Below are 20,584 nucleotides of genomic sequence, written 5' to 3' on the forward strand. Positions count from 1 at the left end.
TCTGCAACAACATGGATGAAACATGTATAATAAAAAAATAATACAGTGTGATTCCAGTTATATAAAGTTCAAAAACAAGCAAAACTAAATTGTAGAGTTAAGAAAATGAATGCACTGTAGTAAACCTATTTTTAAAAACCAAGGAAGAGACTACTATACATGTCAAGCTATTGCTTACCTTTGACGGGGAGGAAGGGAGAGTGATCAGGATGGAGCACAAGAGAAGCTTCTGGATTGCTACCTTTGTTTTCTGTCTCAGGTGGTAGTTTATAGGTGTTCACTTTGTAATGCATTGCTGAGTTGTACATGCTTTTGTGTGTGCTTTGTTATATGTATATTTTGTTTCGTAAGTTAAAATACGTAGAGAATTAAATTACCTAACTTACCATATAAGTTGGTAGTAGAGGAGACTACATTATAGTGTTCAAAGATCATGGTAGCATCCAGGAGGAATAAATTACTCCTTAAGCTAGACTTGGTCTGATTTGATAATCATTAAAAGAACAGAAATGGGGTATAGTTTCAAGTAGAGGAAAGATGGAAAGATTTTTGAAAATCCATTCAGTTCAAAACAAGAACAAAAACAGCCCAAACTAAACTTTGTTGTTTTAAAATGCATACGCGGTTGTTAAAATTAAACAGAAAGCCATGTGAAGTGACGTACAGTACCATTTAGGTCAGGCGGGGATGGGCGTTCAGCGGCAGCACTCAGAGGCTTTGGGCTCATAAGGTCAGTGCTTCGTTTCTTCAATCAGATGTTTTTAACAAGCATGTTTCTTTTTATACTTTATTAACTATACATTTATATTTAATGCACTTTCTGAATTTTTATATTTCAAGATGTAAAGGGTTTCCCCAAAAATCAATTTCTGTAAATCTAATAGTTGAAAAGAGTAAAATAATATGATCATCTCAAATTGATGCAACAAAAAACATTTTGATAAAATTCAACATTCATTTATATTTTTAATAGTTTATTTTTAAAAAACGAGCATGTTTTTCTGATAAAGGATGTATATTTACATAAGTATATGTAGACGTGCATATGTAAACAGAACCCAAAACTACTGCAAATATCATCCTTTATGCTACGAGCTTTACCTCTGAGATCCAGAACAAGGCAAGATGCCCTCCATCACGACTTCTATTTAGTGTTGTATGTTCTGTAATCATAAGACAAGAGAAAAGGCCTAAGGATGAAAAAAGAAGGAAACAGGCTCTTATAACATAGTTATGCATGTGGAAGAGCCAAAGATACACAAATTAGAACTGATAAGAAAGTGCATTCTCTTACTATGTTGTTTGGGAACCCTAAATCCTAGTTAAGTCAGACACCCCCCAGTAAACCTGAACCTCAGGCTCATATTTGTTAAAAGCGAAGGAGGTCGGGGGAGGGGAGTTAGGAGAATGGCTTATAATACAATATTCCTCAGGGTAGCTGTGAGATTGTAATTAAGTAATGAACTTTAAAACATCAAGAATAATGCTGCCCCACAGCAGATACTCATTAAGAAATTTCAAGCATCTGCTTGATTAAGCTCACCCTCTTCCTTATCTAGAAGTCATTTCTCAGAGACACCACCTGTCCTGGCTTCATTTCTTCTGCTTAGAATTTAGCACTACCTAACATACTAAATATGCTAATGCTCATCTCTCACTCAAACTTAAGCTCCATGAGGAATGATTTTTGTTATGTTTGTGGAACTATGCATGCCTGACCCCCATAATAGGTGCTCAATAAATTTGTGTTGAATCAGTAAATAAATGGGTGAATTTACCATCACCATCCAGCAGTGATCTCTGCTACTGGATTATATGTAATAGGTATGGGTAGTGTTCACTAGGCTACTAAATGGGAGAAGCCTTGTGATGCCTTTTGAACCTCACCACCCCTAGGTCTCTTCCCTAGGAGGAGGGATGAGGTGTGTTGTAGATGAGGTATGTGTGACTATTAGAATTAGTGAGAAAGGCGATGGGGCAGTTGAACCTGGAGAGAAAGATCCAGAAAAGGGGAAATGGGAATTCCAAAGGAAGACCTATCCAAAATTAGTATTCCGGGCCAGCGCTGCTCAGAGTGTCACATGCCCACTTCAAGGCGGGGCATGTCATCGATGTGATTTCCTTAGAGACTCCAGCCCTGGATTTCTTGGCATGACCAAGGTGACAGGTTAGAGCAGGAATCCGTAGGGCCAAGAAAGGAAGGAGGTGAAGAAGCCAGGCCAGACGACTTGCTCTGATCCAGCAGGGCCAGGCACCGTGCTTTGCTGGTTAGGAGTTTGCAGCCCCGTGCTGGGCCGAAGGAGTCAGAGGTCCCAGCCCGCGGTGCAGGGCGCGCCGCACGTGTCCCTCTGCAGGACACGTGAGTGAGGGTGGCTGGGCAGCCAGCGCTGCTTCTGGTCTTCCTGCTGCCCTGGCCACTGCTCCTGGAAAGTGCCAAACTCCTGCCCCTGTTCTTGATTGGTGAGTGTTCGGAGCAGCCACGGAGCCAGCCAGCAGAGCGGCTCCAGAGGGGACCCCTCCCCTCTCCGAGCTGTCATGTCGTAGCTGCAGAAAGCTGTCCCTAGGGAAAGCACCCGGGCTTGGGCTTCGAGGAAAACTGAGAGCAAGGTACAAAGAATGCCCAGTTAGACTAAGCCACAGTCCTAAGATCAAGACTCTGTAGATCTTTCCTTATTCTTTAATGCAAATCAAGACCCTCTCATCCCTACCCCAGGGGTCTTGACAGCAAGCTACAGGTATCTCAAGGTGTCTGACTTCTAAGTGGAGCCACATTCAGGCTCAACGTAAGTACCTCCTGCAAAAATATTCACACTTAAAGGATCTTTCTAGTGTTAAGTGGGGGTAGTTCCACCTCCTCTCCAAGACTGCCTCCTGGAGTCACTTTCTAGACACTTTGTGGTTTTCACTGTAGCAAAAATTTCCAAAGAGGCGGACCCCAAGGATAGCCCTGATTAGGCTGTCTGCTATGAGAAGCCACAGCACACCACCTTGTGCAGTTTTTTTTAAAGAGCATAATTAAGGGGTGTGACCCTTATTATACTGTAGGCTGTTTCCTAGGGAGAGGAATACCTTAAACTCTAAGCCCCCCAAAGCTTATTTCACTGACATGGATCCCCTGGGTCACCCAGCAGGGAAACTGTAGAGAGGGGCTGTTACAGATGGGGGCTCAGAGAGCCAGCAATCAACCTGCATGAGGACTCTGAGGATTCAGGGCAGGATTGCTCGAATAGGAAAGGAAGAGAGGAATGAAGCTTTCCTTTTGCTCACCATCTAGCCAGGATTATTCTGAAGCTTCTCTGGATGAGGCTTCCTTGTTTCCCAATCCACCCTGGCTTTCCTCTCCATGGATCTCACAAAACTGAAGCCTTGTTTCTAGGGGGAAGCCATTATCTACTGATGGACTAGGTATCTCAGATTCTTCAAGATCGTGGGCATGTTGTGACCCTACTTCAGCAGAATGAACTTATTTCAACACCAGGTATCATATTTTCTTATTCTGTGGACTAGTGTTGTCTAACAGAAATACAACATGAGCCACAAATGCAAGCCCTGTAATGTAATTGTTAATATTCTAGACGCCACATTAAAAAATAAGAAGACACAGGTCATATTAATTTTAATAATAGGTTTTGTTTAACCCAATATATCCAAAATATTTCAACTGTAAACAATATAAAAATTATTAATACATTTCACATTTCCTTATATTAAATCTGATGTGTATTTTACAATTCACACGAGCCACATTTCAAGTACTCATTAGCCTCATATGACTAATGGCTTCCATACCAAACAGTAGTGTTTAGACCTTCCTTCCCTAAGTGATAAGCTGTAAGTACGTAATCAATTTTTCTCTTCTGTCTCTTAGATTTTAAAAAGGAGAAAAAATACCAAATTGTCTGTTGGTCTTCTCCTGAAAACTGTTAACAGGAATTCAAGAAAAATTTTGATTTATTTTTGAAGGAAGCTTTGCTGGGGAGGTAATACTTTGTTTATTTTTGTTTTTTCTTTTAAATAAAAATAAAGCAATTATTATTTGAGAAATATGAATGAATGAGCAATATGCCAATCATTCCTGAACCAATCACTTAGACAGTCTTGAGGCTGTGGCACTCTGGTTGACATTCCCAGCCTGTTTGACATTCAACCCTGAACAAGTAGATATTATCATTAGAAAGTAGGTGGACTCTCACCCTAAATATAGATTTTAAAAGACTCCTCACCTTCACTCTTTGCTTTTAATGTCTCCAGCTCAGGGACAGTGATGGGCAACTCATCATTTCATTGTTGGATAAAGTCACAGTAACTCAATTTTACTTCCTTCTGTTTCTTTCTATTCTCATAATTTTTTTGATATTAGGTCACTTACAAAAGTTCATTTTTCCAGAACTGGAATCTGGCCATTTAAGATTCAATCCATTACAGAACTTGAAGACTCACCCTCAGACTCGCAGAGAGTAATCCACGAGGCTCCTCAAAATGCCACTCATCTGAAACTCAAAATAACAAGAAACTACTCATCTTAAGCAGGAAGTCATAGAAATGAAAATCACACCCGTCTGTGTTCATTAGAATATCCTTGCTCCTCCCTCGTTTCTGCATGAAGCTGCTACTCATCAGTCAAGGCATTTCTTAAAGACTGCCTCCCCCATAAAACCTGTTCTATTTACCTAATTTCTTCCTCTAAACTTTCTATACCACTGACTTAGTATTTAGTTCTGTGCTTTATCTTTTTCATTAACAAAATTTATCGGGGACTTAATAAGTGCCAGGCAATGCAGGCGTTAGAGATGGATGGAGAATGAAAGAGACTGAAAAAACAAACAACCCTGCTCCCCAACCCACCCCTCTGTTCCCTTATCCTCTAACTAGACTGAGCAGGGAACAGACACTTTTAGAGTATGTTCCACAGGGCCCAGCACTGTGGTTCTGCAAGTCTTTTCTCCTCTCCCATGTTAAGTTAATGTCTCTCTTTTCATGTACTAATTTCCAAAAATTTATAACGTATGCCTGAACTTCTCAAAACTATCCCATATGTTACTTTAAAAGTTTTTTAAAGCTCAATTTAAAAAAAATCCCCACTGATTTATATTAAATTGGTATAGCGCACAGACTAATTACTGTAGACGAATTAGATTGTTTCTGCACTTTCATAATGCCTAGTTCTTTCTTTTGAAGTACTTAGAAAGCTCATTAATGTTTAATTAATGATTTATAATGATTTGTTCAACATATACTTTCCCTGTCAAACCATAAGCTTCATGAGGACAAAGGTCATATTTTCCTTGCTCACTACTAAATCTACAGAATCTATTATAGTGTGGAGCACATAGTAGCCAACAAGTAAACATTTATTATGCTATTTTAAGATCAAGATTTATTAAAATACTAAATTAAAGTATAAGTCACATTTTTTCTTGACTAGCTTTTTACTGTTATTGAAACCTTCGTTGCTATCCCAGATATAATTAGAAAAACTATCTTGATTTGAGCATTAAATTCAAGAAGCCTCCTTAGACTGGTCTCTTTCTGGCTTAAGCTACCCATCTGGTGTGTGGTTGTTGTTTGTTTGTTTGTTCCCCAATAATCCAAGCAGAGCACCCTCATCAAACTTATGATAGCCTAAACCGACTACACATTTGATTACATTTATCTTTTCCTCCTAATGTCATGTCCTTTTGGAAGAAGCATGTCCTGCCCTCAAACTGCTGAGATGATAAAACAACTTCCCTTCTCCGGTCCCCAATAATTATCAGCAAGTATCCTCACAGAAAAGATTTTCTTTACTGAAACAGAATTTTAACAACTTTTGTCCCAACACTAGTTCATTCCATCTGATTTCTCCTGAATCAGTTTTAAATATAGTCGAACCATTTAAAAATATGTGACTGGCGGTATACCCTGTTCTCTTACATTAGGGTAAATGCATTTTTGCCTCCTTTCTTCCTCCAAAACAGTAATTCTCAAACCTGCCTGTATACTATGATCAGCTAAGGGACTTTAAAAGAATGCTCATGTCTGTGTCCCGCCTTCAGAATGTCCTATGTAAATTACTTATGGTGCAGTCCAGGCATAGATGTATTTCTAAAGCTCCCCAGATATCATAGAGACCTTGCCACCCCCCCCCCCCCCCCCCCCCCCCCCCCCCCGCCCCACACAGTCATGTCTCTGCCGTCCCTCCCTCACATCACCACCAGAGGGCGCAGGGCAGGGCTCTCAGAGTTCTCGCTGGGTCAGGCCTTCACTTTAGCAGAGGGTAATTATACAGCTGATTGCATCATTCAGTTCATGAACTGACTGCCTAGTTTCTATCCAGGGGAAGCAGGAATATTGTTTTTCCGCCAGTACTCTGGGTCCTGAAATCGTCAGCATAGAATCCCTTAGCTGGGGCATTTGTCAAATACTGTAGAAACAGTAGCAAATATTTAAATACAATTAAAAAGAAAGCAAATGAATTCCCAATAAAATGAAGTAAAACCTTAAGTAACAGCCGACACAGGACACTAATCCTCACCAGGGTTTTATAAATCTGTACCACAGAAGAAGCCCTAAGGGTGGGGAAAAGCATGAAGTCCTTACTCACTGGCCTTTAAGAGGGAGCCCCAGGCAGTGATGGCGTTTTTAAGGATTTGCTGCCATAAAGTATGAAGGCATTCATTGGCCCAATAGTTGAAAGAAAAAGACCTGCAGATGTCACAGGAACAGCTTTTAGAGTGGTTCGTCCAGTGGAAAATGCTGTCCTCCACTTGTGTTCATGGGCCCCTGTCGTAAATGCTTACATACACAGGAAAACATGTCGTACACATGGGTACATTTGAGAGCAGAGTGTAATTGAAGGTCATACAGAGCATCATAAATGAGCTTCAGCGTTCAGCCAGTAGAGAGAGATCAGAGACGCCAGTCATAGCTATTAACATCTCCCAGAGCAGGACAGGAATCGAAAGATGTGTAGGATAAGGGGAAGAAAGAAAGAGGGAAGAAAGCAAGAACCTTCTGAGCATCAAAAAGAATTATAGCGAAGACAAAAACAGGAAATTGCATAGTGGAGTTGGAGGTAATAAAAACACCAATATGTGGAACAAAAGAGTCTCAGGCAAAAGTAACACAATGGGCTGGTTGCTGCCAGAAGTGCTTTCTCTTCCCGCGCTAAGATTCTTGTGTGTGTTTTCAGATTAACACTTCCTGTGAATATTAAATATCTCTCGCTTTTTTTTTTTTTCACGGAAACTCATTTACAAACCATTTGAAGATAATGGAGCTATATGCAACACATCGTAGTCATTTGTTAAGAAGTACAGATATCATAGGCCTCTTAAAGAATGAGAGTTTTGACCTCATGGTGATTGACGGCATAGATCGCTGTCCTTTCCGGATAGCTGAGAAGGCCCTTTGTGACCATCTGTCCCACCACATTTGGAGTTATGAATTTGGGGCTGCCTGAGCCTGCGTCTTATGTCCCAGCATTCCACTCCTCCCTCACAGATCACATGGATCTTTGGAACCATGTGAAGGCCAGTGTTAGATCGTCTTCCACTGAAAGCAGAGCTGTGGATTATTAAGTCTGACTTTGCCCTTGATTTTGCCCACCTCCTGCTCCCTAACACAGTTTATATTGGAGGTTTGATGGCCAAACCTGCCGAATCAACACATCGAGTAAAACTTGAGCACTCCATTTGGACGTGCGGAATCATGGTGCTTTTAGTGCAGGGATGGCAGTTGTCCAGACACAGAGTCAATGTAAGTTTATCTTTTAAAGAAATTGCTAAGCAGTGTTCCAAGGTGATTGTATAATTTTATACTGCCCCAAGCAACACCCTAGAGTTTCAGTTACTCCAGGTCTTTGCCAACACTGTTGTCAGTCTCAATTTTAGCTTTTCTGGTGAGTGTGAAATGGAAACTCCAGTTTCAATTTTTATTTCCCTGATATTCAATGATGTCAGACATTTTTTTCATGTGTTAATAGCCATTCTTATATCTTCTTTTAGGAAGTGTCTGTTGATCTTTAGCTCATTGTTAGTCTTTTTTTTTATTGTAGATTTGCATAATTTCTTGGATAAGATGTTCCATATAAAGATCTTTTATCAGATATACGCACTGTGGATATGGTTCCCAATCTGTAGGTTGTCCACTCAATTTCTTACTATTGTCTTTTGATGAATGGAAGCGTTTACAGTCGATGAAACCTAGTTTATCAATTTTTTTTCTTTTATGATATAAGAAATCTCTGCCTGTTTCCAGGTGATAAAGATATTCTCCTATGCTTTACTTTTCTATAGACTTCACAGTTTCAGATTTTACATTTAAGACTCTGATCCATCTTGGGTTATTGTTTGTGCATGGATGAATTTAGGGTTCTAGGATTTAAAAAAATAATAATAAATATTCATTTGTCCTTTTGTCTTCTGATTTTCCTAAGACACAGTACCAAGTACCTAGTCCATAGTACTTGCTTGATTGCTAGTTATGAAATGGGTGGGGCTAGTGAGAAACCCAAATCTCATCTCGTCTTCTTTTCTAACTATTGCTTCTTTCCAAGCCCTATATCTTTATTCGGTACAGAGCTTATGTTCCAGCTTCTCGACCTCAGCCTCCAGAAGCCATACCCAACCCCAGTACTACAGCCTCTCGTTTGGACCCAGCCAACAACCAGCTTACAATGTCTGCTTTGCAGGTCTCAGTAAGTAGTTCTTATTGGCTGCACATTAGAATCACTTGTGGAGCTGTTAAAAAATATCAGTGCTGAGGGCGCACTCCCAGAAATACTAATTTAATTGGTCTGTGGTGCAGCCTAGGCATTGGGATTTTTAAAAAGTTCTCCAGATGATTCTAATTTTTAGCTGAGGTTGAGAATCACTGTCTTAGAAAAATACCGGGGAAGGTTTGAGAGGGTCATGCCTGATACTGGGTCCAGAGCTATAGTGAGGAGCAATATTTCTGACAACCAAATATTTTATTCCTTACAGAAACACAGTGATATATGGGAATTGGGGACTCTTAAGCAGTTGGTTGTGCTTTGGATATCTCATCAATTATATATGCTGCTTTGTTGTCAGGGTATCTCCCAACTCAACCTTGGCATGTGTATAGCTCCGGTGAGTCGTACCCCGCCACACTGGTGCTTCAGGATCATGCAGGTCATTTCTGCATTAGTCTTCCTCAAAGCGTGGTCCTTAGCCCATCTTTGCCAGGTTCTCTTAGGATGCTTGTTAAAAATATAGGTTCTAACCTCACCCTAGACCCACTGAATCAGAATCTTCAGATATGCATCCCATTAATTTACATTTTTAACAACACTCCAACCACTTTTATGCAGACTAGATATTCGAGAATATAAGATTGAATGTGAGGGCACCATTCTTCATTTCTCTTCCCTCCATAGTCTGTGCTGTGTCCCTAAGTGAACCAACAAAATGAAAGATGGTTTTCCTATGAATTCAGCCTATGAATATTCTAAGAGAAATATATGAGAATCATCATTCTCCCTAAACGTTCGTCTGTTTTAGTGTTGTGTAGTAGAAAGAACTCACACTTTAGGGTTAAACGCAACTCAAATCGAATTCTGATTCTGTCGTTTATTTGATATATTCCCTCAAACAAGTGACTTGTTTTCTCTGAGCCTCAGTTCATGGGGGTATAAAGGAAAAATAACCTTAGCACTCAGGATTGCTGAGGAGATTGGATGAGATGTTTTTAAGAATTCTCTTAAAGTGCCTGGCACATGTTAGGCATGACTAAGTGGCACTGGTCATTATTATCACTAATGTCACATCTTATCCATGCCTGGTCAACAGTGACAGAACAACGAGACACACACCTCTTGGCTAGTACTACAGGGAGGCAAAGATCCAGCTCCTTCTGTGTCTTTGCTGCTCATTCCGGGCTAGGCTATAGCTTCTTATGCATTCTTGAGAGATTTACCATCACGAAAAAAATGGAGCCAGCACGGTGGGGGAGTGGTTTCAACCTCATGGGAGTAGTTGACTGTGGAAGCACAGAAATGCAGCGAGTAATGATGAAATACCCTCTCAGAAGCACACTCTGAGAACATCATTTTGGTAGAGGGCAGGTTGTGAGGAGCACAAATACCCTTGAACGTCATAGCTTGTCTTATGGAAAAGCCCACACAGGCCGCTGGAAACTCTTAGAAAGTTGAGAAGAACTTGAGATTGTATTGTGTAAATTGTGACACATGGATCACGCATCTTTTTCTCTAACCATCTTCCAGTGCTCCATATTTCTGCTGCTTCCCTGGCAAGGATAGATGAGATCCACTAACTGACCATTTGGGGATCCTGTTTATCTCCATGGTCCTCTGGCGGAAACCCATATTGTAGGTTAAGGGAAGGTGTTAATACAATTCTATTAAAAACCATCTCCTGTCTTCTTTCCTCACCCATAAGAGAGGAATTCAAAATTTAACTCATCAAATTATAAAGCCTGGGGGAAAAGGATACACCATTCTTGTGGTCGTGGAGAGTTCAAGGCTCTTTCTTCAAGGCCATCCAGCTGCAGTAGATGTCAATGTGTGGCAAGGGGAGTCTTCGGCTCACCCTGAACAGGGGAAACACCAGAGTTCGATGCACTCCATAAACAGCGTGACTCGTATTGGTGGCCACATGGTGACTTTATTGTTTTGCTCTCTCCAGGAATTTGAGAAGTTTATTGCCAAGTTTGGAAGTGTAGGTTTTATTCTTGTGGCCCTAGGCTCCATGATGCACATACAACAAGCCAAGAAAGTCCTAAAAGTGATGAATGCTGCCTTCGCCCACCTCTCTCAATAGGTAATATGGAAATCTAATCAGGCTTAATGGCCCAAAGATGTCAAATAGGTGGCAAATGTAAAAATTGTGGACTGGATTCCTCAGAGTGACCTTCTGGGTAAGCGCATCCTTCCTCTGCAAGCAGCAACTATGATTGCCTTTCCCTCTCCAGGTACTTTTTCTTTGGGGTTTGTTGCAGCTCCCATCCCTACCTGGGTACTCCACTGTCATGTAAAAGGAGAGCATCTGTTAACAAAAAAACAAGGCACCATAAAAGGCTGGCTCTTCGTGGCCACTTTATTTATTTATAACCAGACCAGTTATTTATAGCCATTAGTGATATTCAGATGGGGTTACTTTGGCCTCTTGTAATTGACAGGTGATCAAGATCAGCCAAACCATCCATGAAGTAAGTGCCCATACATGCTTCAGGAGGTATCTGTGCACACCAAGAGGGAAGTCTCTGCTGCACGATGGCCTTGAGCCACCTGCTCATTATACTCAGACCCACATATAGGCACCGACCTAACTCTTCCTCACCAGAGGTGTGAGAGATTTGGGTACCAGAGTATCTTTTGATTTTGACAGAATTCTTCATCGTTCTGTCTGAGACGTCCTACAGCATCTCCAAGGGGTTTCCTCTCTGGCTCATGCAGCATTCTGAGAACATCTCATGTGGATAGCTGTAGTTTGGATTCTAATTACTTGGCGAATTGGAAATAAAAGTTTTTAGTTCTACCCTCGCAAATGTATTTCACTAGCCTGTGGTAGAGCCCAAGAATTGTACTTTGTAAAAGCATATTAGGAGTTTCTGAGTCCCTAGGCTAGATGAATGCTTCCTCAACATTTTATTTTGTTCTAGACGAGAGAGAGACAGGCACAGGGACTGGCACTACTAAGGTATAAGGCACAATCCCTGCTTAAAAATGATGTAGTGGGATGACGAACAGATAGATGGGTGAATGCTAGGACAGGATAAACTTAGTTCTCTCCCTGTGTTCTTCACTTTAGTCAGATCTTAGACGCATGTTTTTGCGGATGCTCACAGAGTGTCTCTCAAGTAATTGACTCTTGGTATTGGTTCCCAAATGCTTCTAGATTCCCTCGCCATGTTTCCCTGACAATGCTCCTTTCCCAAGTTCCAGAAATACTTTCTCTAGCATTATCCTTGCTCTCCTTCTTCTTGGTCCAAGCTCACCCCAGCATTCACCTATTTGTCACTCATGGAGGGATGAACGGTGTGATGGAGTCTATCTAGTATGGCGTGCCCATCGTGAGGATCCCTCTCTTCGCAGACCAGCCTGGAAACATGCTCTGAGTAGAAGCCAAAAACCTGGGTGTCTGCATCCTGATAGAGCAGCTCAGGGCAGAGACCTTAGTTCTTAAAATGAAACAAGTCGTGGAAGACAAGAAGTATGTAGTACAACTGGCCAGAAGTTCCCCCCGCCCCAAATAAGCTAAAATTCAGCATAAAGAGACCAACTCACCTATTTTCACTGAATGCCAAATTAAAGAAATGAGACATATTTTAATAAGAGGAATTTGGGGCAGACGATAGGGAAATATTTTATCTTTAAAAGAAACTTTACAAAATTTTCTCTTTCAGAGTTTTTGTTCTCTTGAGATGCTTAATGTGTAATTCTAACCAGGCACAGGGGGTTCTTTTTACCTTTAAATACATCATTTTTTCTTCTAGAGGTCTTTGTCCTTAGCTGTTCCAGAACATTCTGTTCACCTCCAATGTCGCCACTTCAGAGAGGCTTTCCCTGACCAACCAGTTATTCTATAAAATTTTCTCGATAGCATGTTTCATATTTTGTAATTCTATATATTAGTTTACTTGTTTATTGACTCTTTCTTCCAATTTGTTTATTGACTCTTTCTTCCAACTTGTTTATTGACTCTTTCTTCCAGCTCCATGAGCAGAGGGTCTTATTTTTCTTATTTATCATGGCCTATCTCACTGCCTTATACACAGTAGGCATTCAACAAGTAACTGTTAGATGAGCAAAGAATAACTAAATGCTAGTCCTCTAAATCAGAGCCCAAGGAACATAGGTGCCTGGGGTCCCTGAATCCCTGGTATTGTGACGTTGTAGATAGTATGCGTTTGCATTATATACATTTTCTGTAGTGGGTTTTTATAACGTTCATCAGATTCTCGATGGGGTCTAATACCCAGAAAGACCAAGAACTGCTGCTTCTGAGGGGTCCTTCCATCCCGGAGAGATTCCTGGATGATGTTCAACACAATGCCCGGGGAGGGGTAGCACCAACATTCCTAGAGACGCTTACAGCACCCAGCCCCCTTCTTGGCAGGCCGTGCATGTTTGCAAATGAATAAATTAAATGACTCAGGCTACTTAACTCAAGACACTAGAGCCAGGCCTTCATGAATCAGGGAGACTCTCTGGTCTGAACAAGTATCTGGACAGTTCAGACACTATGGACTTCCTTCCTCTGCCACAGACTTCCTGCGACACCTTGACTGCCCCTTGCTTGTGGTCCTTTACACTCCTATGAACCTACCTCCTCACAAGGAAGAAACATCCGCCCTGAATGGTTGTACCTTAAATTCATGACCATAGGCCTTGACATGGGCCCTCAGCAATGCCTGCCAATCTCATTGTACTTCCCTCTTTATCTTTCCTACCTACTTTCCCATTGCTCTTTTGCTTTTATCTTCTCAAATCTCCAACATGTTTTTTTTTCCCCTGCTCATTCTCAGTGGTATGCTTTCCTTTTTTTATTTTACTAATTTTTTTTTAAAGCCACCAGAAAGAACTTTTACATGTGTTCATTTTTTTCCTATAACTCCTTGTTTCCTACCACCGGACCTGGCGGTTCTACCTACCTCATACCTGCCTCCCCGCCTCCCCGTCTGCTCTGCCTGCTCTACGTCCCTGTGGGGGCCGGGCCCTGCACTGGGGCCGAGGCCCCGGCTTCTACAATGTGCCCCGTTCTCACCTGCATTATTCCTCTCGGAACACTTTTATCAATTAAAAAATAAAGTGCCGTAATAACGTTCATGTTTTTCCTCAATTTTTTCTTTTGAAAAGTTTCGAACTCTCAGAAAAGTTACAAGAAAAACACAATGAGAACTTGGATACCTTTCACCTATATTTACCATTCATTAACATTTTGCCATATTGTGTCCTCTCTCTATATATATGAATATACTAGCAGAATATTATCTATCATCTATCTATCTATCTATCTATCTATCTATCATCATCATCGTCTATCTACACACACACACACACACACACACACACACACACACACACACACGGCAGGATCGTTTGAGAATTTGTTGCAGACATCATGATACTTTACCACTAAAGACTTCAGTATTCGTCTCCTATGAATGAAGACGAAATGTATGAATTTTCTTACCTAACCACGATATAATTGTCAGAGGCAAGAAACTTCACATCGAATACTTCTCATCTTGAAACAAGCTTTCTTGATCCTAGACCCTCCTTGAGCTCTATTCAAAATCTCTGCTGCCCTTTACCGTGAAACTCTTTGGACGGGTGGCCTCTGCCCTACGTCACCGCTTTCTCTTCTCCCGTTCTCTCGTCAGCCCACTTCGGTCAGTCCCCCTCGCCCCACCAAACAGCTCTTATCCAGGTCACCATGGCATCTGCACGGCCAAAGCCCATGACCGCTTTTCAGTTCTTATCTTACTCATCCTGCCAGCGCCATTTATCCCAATCTGTCGCTGCCCCTTCCTTGAACAATACTTCAGTTGGCCCCGGACACCATCCTCTCTGAGTTTTTTTTCCCCTTCACTGTTGCTGCTTCTCAGTCTCCTTGGTTGATCGCTCTTCAACCCCACAACCTCCAGACTTTGTAGGGCTCCACACCAGGACCTGGTCCTTGGGTCTCATCTCATGTCTAATCCATGCTTAACTCCTGGGGTTCTCCACCAGTCTTATTAATTTCTAAATTAATATCTGCAACCCAAACCTTCCTGCTAATTGCAATATATCCTATCGTCTTCCTAACTGACATCTCTTCTTCATTGTCAAGTAGGCATCTCGAACTTAATATGATCAAATGTCAAAGTTGGATTGCTCCCAACACCCCTAAACCTGCTGATCAAATCTTCCCCGTTGCAGTAAATTATAACTCCATTTTTAATTTTTTTTTACTTTATCAGACCCAAAGCTTAGGTGTCTTTCATTTAAAATTTGTAAAAATTTAAATAACAAACACAAGGAAGAATGATAAAGATTTTATTATAGCAGAATTCAAATTTACAGAATTACTTGCTGTCCTGAGATTTATAACCTAAAAACCCTGCTATTTTAAAATTTACTTTTAATCATTTAATGTAATTTAGGTCACGAGACTCTCAAGAAAAATCCCATTTGAGAATCTTTAGAACTTCATTCTATGATGGCCAGCATCAGCTTTGGCCTCAGAACTGGCTGAATATTTAACATTTGGCCTTTGACATTTCCCCAAACTGTATATAATGTGCATGTACATACACACACACACACAGACACGCACACACACACGTATTTTGTGTGTGTGTGCGTGTCTGCCAACAGGTGCAAGTCGGCAGCAGAGGCCGCCAGCATCATCATGCGCTCCCAACCCCTGACCCCCACACAGAGGCTGGTGGGCTGGATCGACCACGTCCTACAGACAGGGGGAGCAGCGCACCTCAAGCCCCGTGCCCTCCAGCAGCCCTGGTATGAGCAGCACCTACTGGACGTCTTCTCATTCCTGCTGGTGGTTGCCCTGGGCTCCCTGTGGCTCTGTGAGAAGCTGCTGAACATGGCGGCCAGGTGGCCGTGTGGGGCCAGGAAGAGAGCCTGATGTACAATGCAGCCTAGGGGTGTATGTGTGTCTGGTGTGTGTGTGTGTGACGGTGTCACCATGTCTTACAAGCCTCCCACCAGTTCTGGCAACCCCTGATCTCCGCCTCATACCCACTTACCAGTTTTGCTACAAATTTCTGCTCACTGGCTTCTTCCTATGATCAGAATTCTTCATTCACACTTCAAGCCTTCTTTATTTGCCAGTCAGCAAAGGATGTCTGGGTAACTCAGACCAGTGACTCTCAGATTTTAAGCCTCGAAGCCCACCTTCTTTATCATGCCCCTCTGTGAGGCACTGAGACTGATCAATTTCAGTGTCCATGTAAAGTTATCTTTTCAGACTCTTTCCCTCACTGCTGCTTCTACCACTTGTCATAGAAAACTCCTGACATAGGCACTTCACTATGTTTTTCCTTCTCTACTTGCTTCTCTCACAAACTCTCATCAAGGCTCAGGAAGCCTGCTCATGTGCATTCAGGGCCGGCAGTACCTTTGCTGGTTTCAATACTTGGTCCCTGCCTTGGTTCCCACAGAGCACACCCTCTTTGCCAGTCGGCCATGGTTATTGCAGGATGGTCACACAGGCTGACGTGGCCTTGGTCTCCACTTTTCATTGCTGTGAGCCGTCATCTCAATTTTCCCATTAAAAAAATGAAATCATGATAAAAAGATAATTTCGTTTTAAACCAGTGGTGTTTCGTGCCTCTTAATAGCTGATCCTTTCTATACGCAGCATACTGTTGGGAATTGCATTCACTAATAACAGAAACCAGAATAAAAGAGGCTGAAACAGCTCAGGAGTTTCTTTTCTTCTTCTCCTCGTATGAAGGAAATGTGCGGGTAGGCAAGCAGCACAGGGCCGGCATGGTGGCTCGATGATATAATCAGTAGACCAGATTTCTCGTGTGGTTGATCTGCCTTCCCTAGGGTATGGCTTTCATTCTCAAGGTCACCCTAAATTTTCAAGGTTGTCGTTTTGGATCCAGTCAGCACGTTGGAATTTCAGTCAAGAAGAGGGAAACTTAGGGAGAGGGAATAAAGCAAGTCCCTGCCAGCCGAGCCAGCCTTCTTTAAAGAGATTTCCCACATGTTCCGGCTACCCAGAGACTTCTAGTTAAATCCCACTGACCACACGGGCACTCCTAGCTGTACAAAAAGTCTAAGAACTGTCCCCTAGCCTTGACTTCCCAGCTGGTGACTTTACTGCTCCAAGTAATCTGGGGTGTTGTTAGAAAGAAAATAAATGGACAAAGGGTAATGGGTGGAAACTGGAGCCTTGGTCACATGTGGAAGACAAGCAGGGTGGGGCTGGATTGGATGTTTTGTTTTGCTTTCGATCCTGTGACTCAGTGAGCTGAGGGACAGTCTTAAACCCACTGTAACCAGCTGTGGGTGGAAAGCATACCTTTCAGCATGGTGAGATGCACAATAGGAACAGCAATCCTTTCTCATTGTGAAGAGTGTGCTATGCCTTCTAAGTTCTCTCATGTCCTTCCTGCCATCTAATGAGACAGGTGTGTCTGTCTAATCTGCCTAACCAGAAAGAAGCTTACACCCATCAGAGACGAGCACGGAGGGAGGGGAGAGCCACCGTGCAAGTTAAGACAAGAGCAACAAAACCTGCTGCCTCCGCTTGGTGGATGCACTCTCCAGCCAGGGCACAGGGCTTGGCGAGTGAAGAAGATGGGCTCTTTTTAGCCCCCCCTGGCTCCCCTTGAGAACACCTCTTTGCAGAGAATAACCTACCCCACCACACAGTGATCCTGGCTGGTGGACCCATCCCAACCAGGGTGATCCCATGCACATACATGCAGAGGACAGTTGGATCGGCTAAAGAGTTCTCTTGGGATATTCTGTTGTAGGAGCATTCATTTCCCCTAAAGTCTAAGGAGGCTCCTTTCTGCGTGCCAGACTTAATCATTTATTTTTATAAGTCCTCAAATAAAATGTTCGTCACTTTAGAGGCACACCACATTTCTCAGAGTGATTTTCTACAAGTTTCTTCACATTTCTTCTCAAGATAAGAGTAAGTAATAATCAGATAACACTTGCAGCAGTGATTTGGTCTTCTGTTGTTTTTCCTTTCTTTCCCTGTTTTAAAAATCCAGGATGAATTTTGAGAAATCTTATGTTGGAACAAGTGAAAAGAAGAGAAGCTTCCACAGATAAGGTCTGGGGACACTGCCAGGTGAAGGGGTCACCTCCCTCGATTGTAGATACAATTTTTGAGAATGATGGCACTCATCGATCACTCTTCCTTTCTCATTTGTGGCATTAAGAGTTGAGCTTCGTCTGTACTCTAACAGAGATTTTACAAATGAGCATGACTACTACAAAATATACAGAAAGGAGTGTCATTCATAAATGCCGAATAATAATTCTTTGTTTCACCCCTTTCCCTTACTATAATTGATCACAAGAAATTTTATTGAGCTAGGCTTTGCTCCATATTCCTTTAGTGACCAGTTATAGTCTCAGGTGATAGTTATTGTAATTGGAATACAATGAGTGAGTAGTAACAGAAAGCCTCAAGAGGGGTTAAGCCAGTAGCCTTCCAGCTGGGCCACCTGCACCGTAAGGTGCACATGAAGTCCTTCTAAGGGCTACATGTACAGAGAGTTTGGAGGTGATGCATGTCCACCTATGTGTCCACTAGTTTCTTATAGCTAGTCTGCCTAACAATGTGCAGTGTTTGGTTGGCAGATTCTCTTTCCTGCCACACTTTTCACAATTTCCTGACTCTTATTGTACCAAAGGAATGTACATTCTTCACCCACCTCTATTCTCACTGTAGTTCACCGCCCCACGATGGAACAACAGGGGCACCACATGGACAGTTTGAAATCTAATGACTAAATAAGAAACCCTTGTAATTAGAACGATTTGAAATTCTTTGTTTTTAACAAAATTCAAGGATTAACTATGATTTTTCAGCAGCTCGACCATTAAAAGTAACTTTTAATAATGGATTGCTATGAGATTTTTGGCATATGATTCTGAAGGTGTTCAAAGAATTAAGGCATATTATTCTCAAAAAGTTCATAACAACAATCCTGCTACTTCTGCTACTCATCTATGTGAATAATTTTCTTGGTGTTTACATAAATAAGAGATATTAATATAAATCTCTTTCATTCCAGAAGCAGATAATGTCTATCTACAGACAATGAATTAATTTTGAACAAATTGAAAAACAGTCCCTTAAATCATTGTGAGATGTGTTTTCAATAAAATTTTATATTTTGTGTTAGATGATAATTAATCTAACTTGAAATCTCTTTATGTTGTTTTGATTAATATGAGTATTAAAAATTAAAATAACAGTAAAAATATTAAGCTTTTAGAATCTGTTTGCTGTAGGAAATAGAAATATTAATTTTAATCTGAATACATATTTTTGATGCTTAAAGTTATGAGAGGATGAATACCCAATACAATTTTCAAGCATAAACATATAGAGTAGAATTAAATTCTCTGGGGAAAGTGGAATAGAGATAATTTAAAAAGAAAATTAAATGATGTAAAATTAAAAACTAATAATGAATTCATTATCAATGTTAAGAATGAATAATGATATCAACCTCCTGAGGTATTTACAACCCACTCCATAAATTTAATAGAGTGATGTAACTGTTTATTTTTAAATCACATAACTAAAATCACCAGAAATGACATTCTATTTAATTATTTAGCTCATAATGAAAATTTTACATGTCAATTAAAAATTTATTCTCATAGAAGTATTCTGTAGGTTTAGTTGAGAAAAATGTTTGAAGATCACAAATTTTCTGTTAGTGGCTTCCACAAAAAGTGGTGTTTTTTTTTCTCCATAAAAAATAAAAGAGAAGTAGGCAACTGTTGGCATTGGTTCAATAGTTCTACAGTGTCAGGAAGGACGCGTTTTCAATTCTTGCTCTTTACCTCATGGCTGAAAACAGCTGCCCAGCGCCAGATATCATATTCCTGTTCCAAGGAGGACAAAAAAAGGGAAGGTACAGTCTGAGCTACAGATATACCTTTGATTTGGAAATACAAGTTTTTACAGAATTATTTTCCTCCCTCCCCCCCCCCCCCCAGCCAAAAGATTTCTGTCTTCATCGTGCAGAATTCTGTCACCTGGCTGATAAAAGCTATAAGGAAAGCTGAAAAATCTCTTCCTTGGCGGTCGGTCAGGGTGTTAGGTTCACCAATTTGCGGTATCTGAATCACAAAGGACCGAAAAACCCTCCATAATGCTTGACCCATCATGGCAGGGTTTTTGTGTTCTGGCCTATATATATATCGAAGCCGTAAGCAACCTTGAACATAATCGAAATAAAATGTAGCCTCTTGGTTATAGTCTCTGGCTGGGACTGAGAAAGGACCTGGCACAAAGTTGGCCTCAAGTGCAGTAGGGACCACAGACAGGGAAAGGGAAAACGTGCGTTCCAGCCTCGATTCCTGTGCAGACAGGAAAAGGGGATGGGATGGTGGCTGTTGACTCCAAGGAAAGTGCGGAGATCCAGGAAAAGAGCACATAAAACCCACCTCTTCCTCTTGAGTAGAAAACGAAACATCAAACGTTAGCAGAGCTATTTACTGAACTCCTGCTGCAAAGCTTTGTGGAGAATTAGCGAGTCCAGAAAAGCAGTACAGAAAAGAGAAAAGGGCCACGGAAGTCCGAAGGATGAATTTCACTGTGCCCAGAAAGAGAAGATCCCCATTACATAGGAAGAGTCTGTAAGAGAGTTCACGCGGATCGAAGCTCTGACAACAGGAAGAGGACACAGAAGCGTGAGGGGCCCAGGGTAACGGTCTTGGAAAGGCTTCATTTCTGAGGGAAAGGAGGAAAATAGGGGAGGGAGGCATTCTCTGGATACTGAGTGATGAAAAAAGAAGCAGCCTGGGAAAATGTAGGCTCCGGCAGGACAACAGGAAACTAGAAGGTTGGACAATACAAACCCGTAACCCATCATCAAAAAACAAAAGCCATACGTTAACGTTAATGAG

At 41.5% G+C, this 20,584-nt stretch overlaps 1 pseudogene; it reads left to right on the plus strand.

Annotated features, from left to right (window-relative positions):
- The first annotated feature begins 1,917 nt into the window (after window positions 1–1,917).
- LOC107509694 lies at window positions 1,918–15,593 on the plus strand (annotated as a pseudogene).
- Window positions 15,594–20,584: the final 4,991 nt, after the last annotated feature.

Source organism: Rousettus aegyptiacus, unplaced genomic scaffold (genome assembly GCF_014176215.1).
Source record: "Rousettus aegyptiacus isolate mRouAeg1 unplaced genomic scaffold, mRouAeg1.p scaffold_m13_p_8, whole genome shotgun sequence".
NCBI classification, from domain to species: domain Eukaryota; kingdom Metazoa; phylum Chordata; class Mammalia; order Chiroptera; family Pteropodidae; genus Rousettus; species Rousettus aegyptiacus.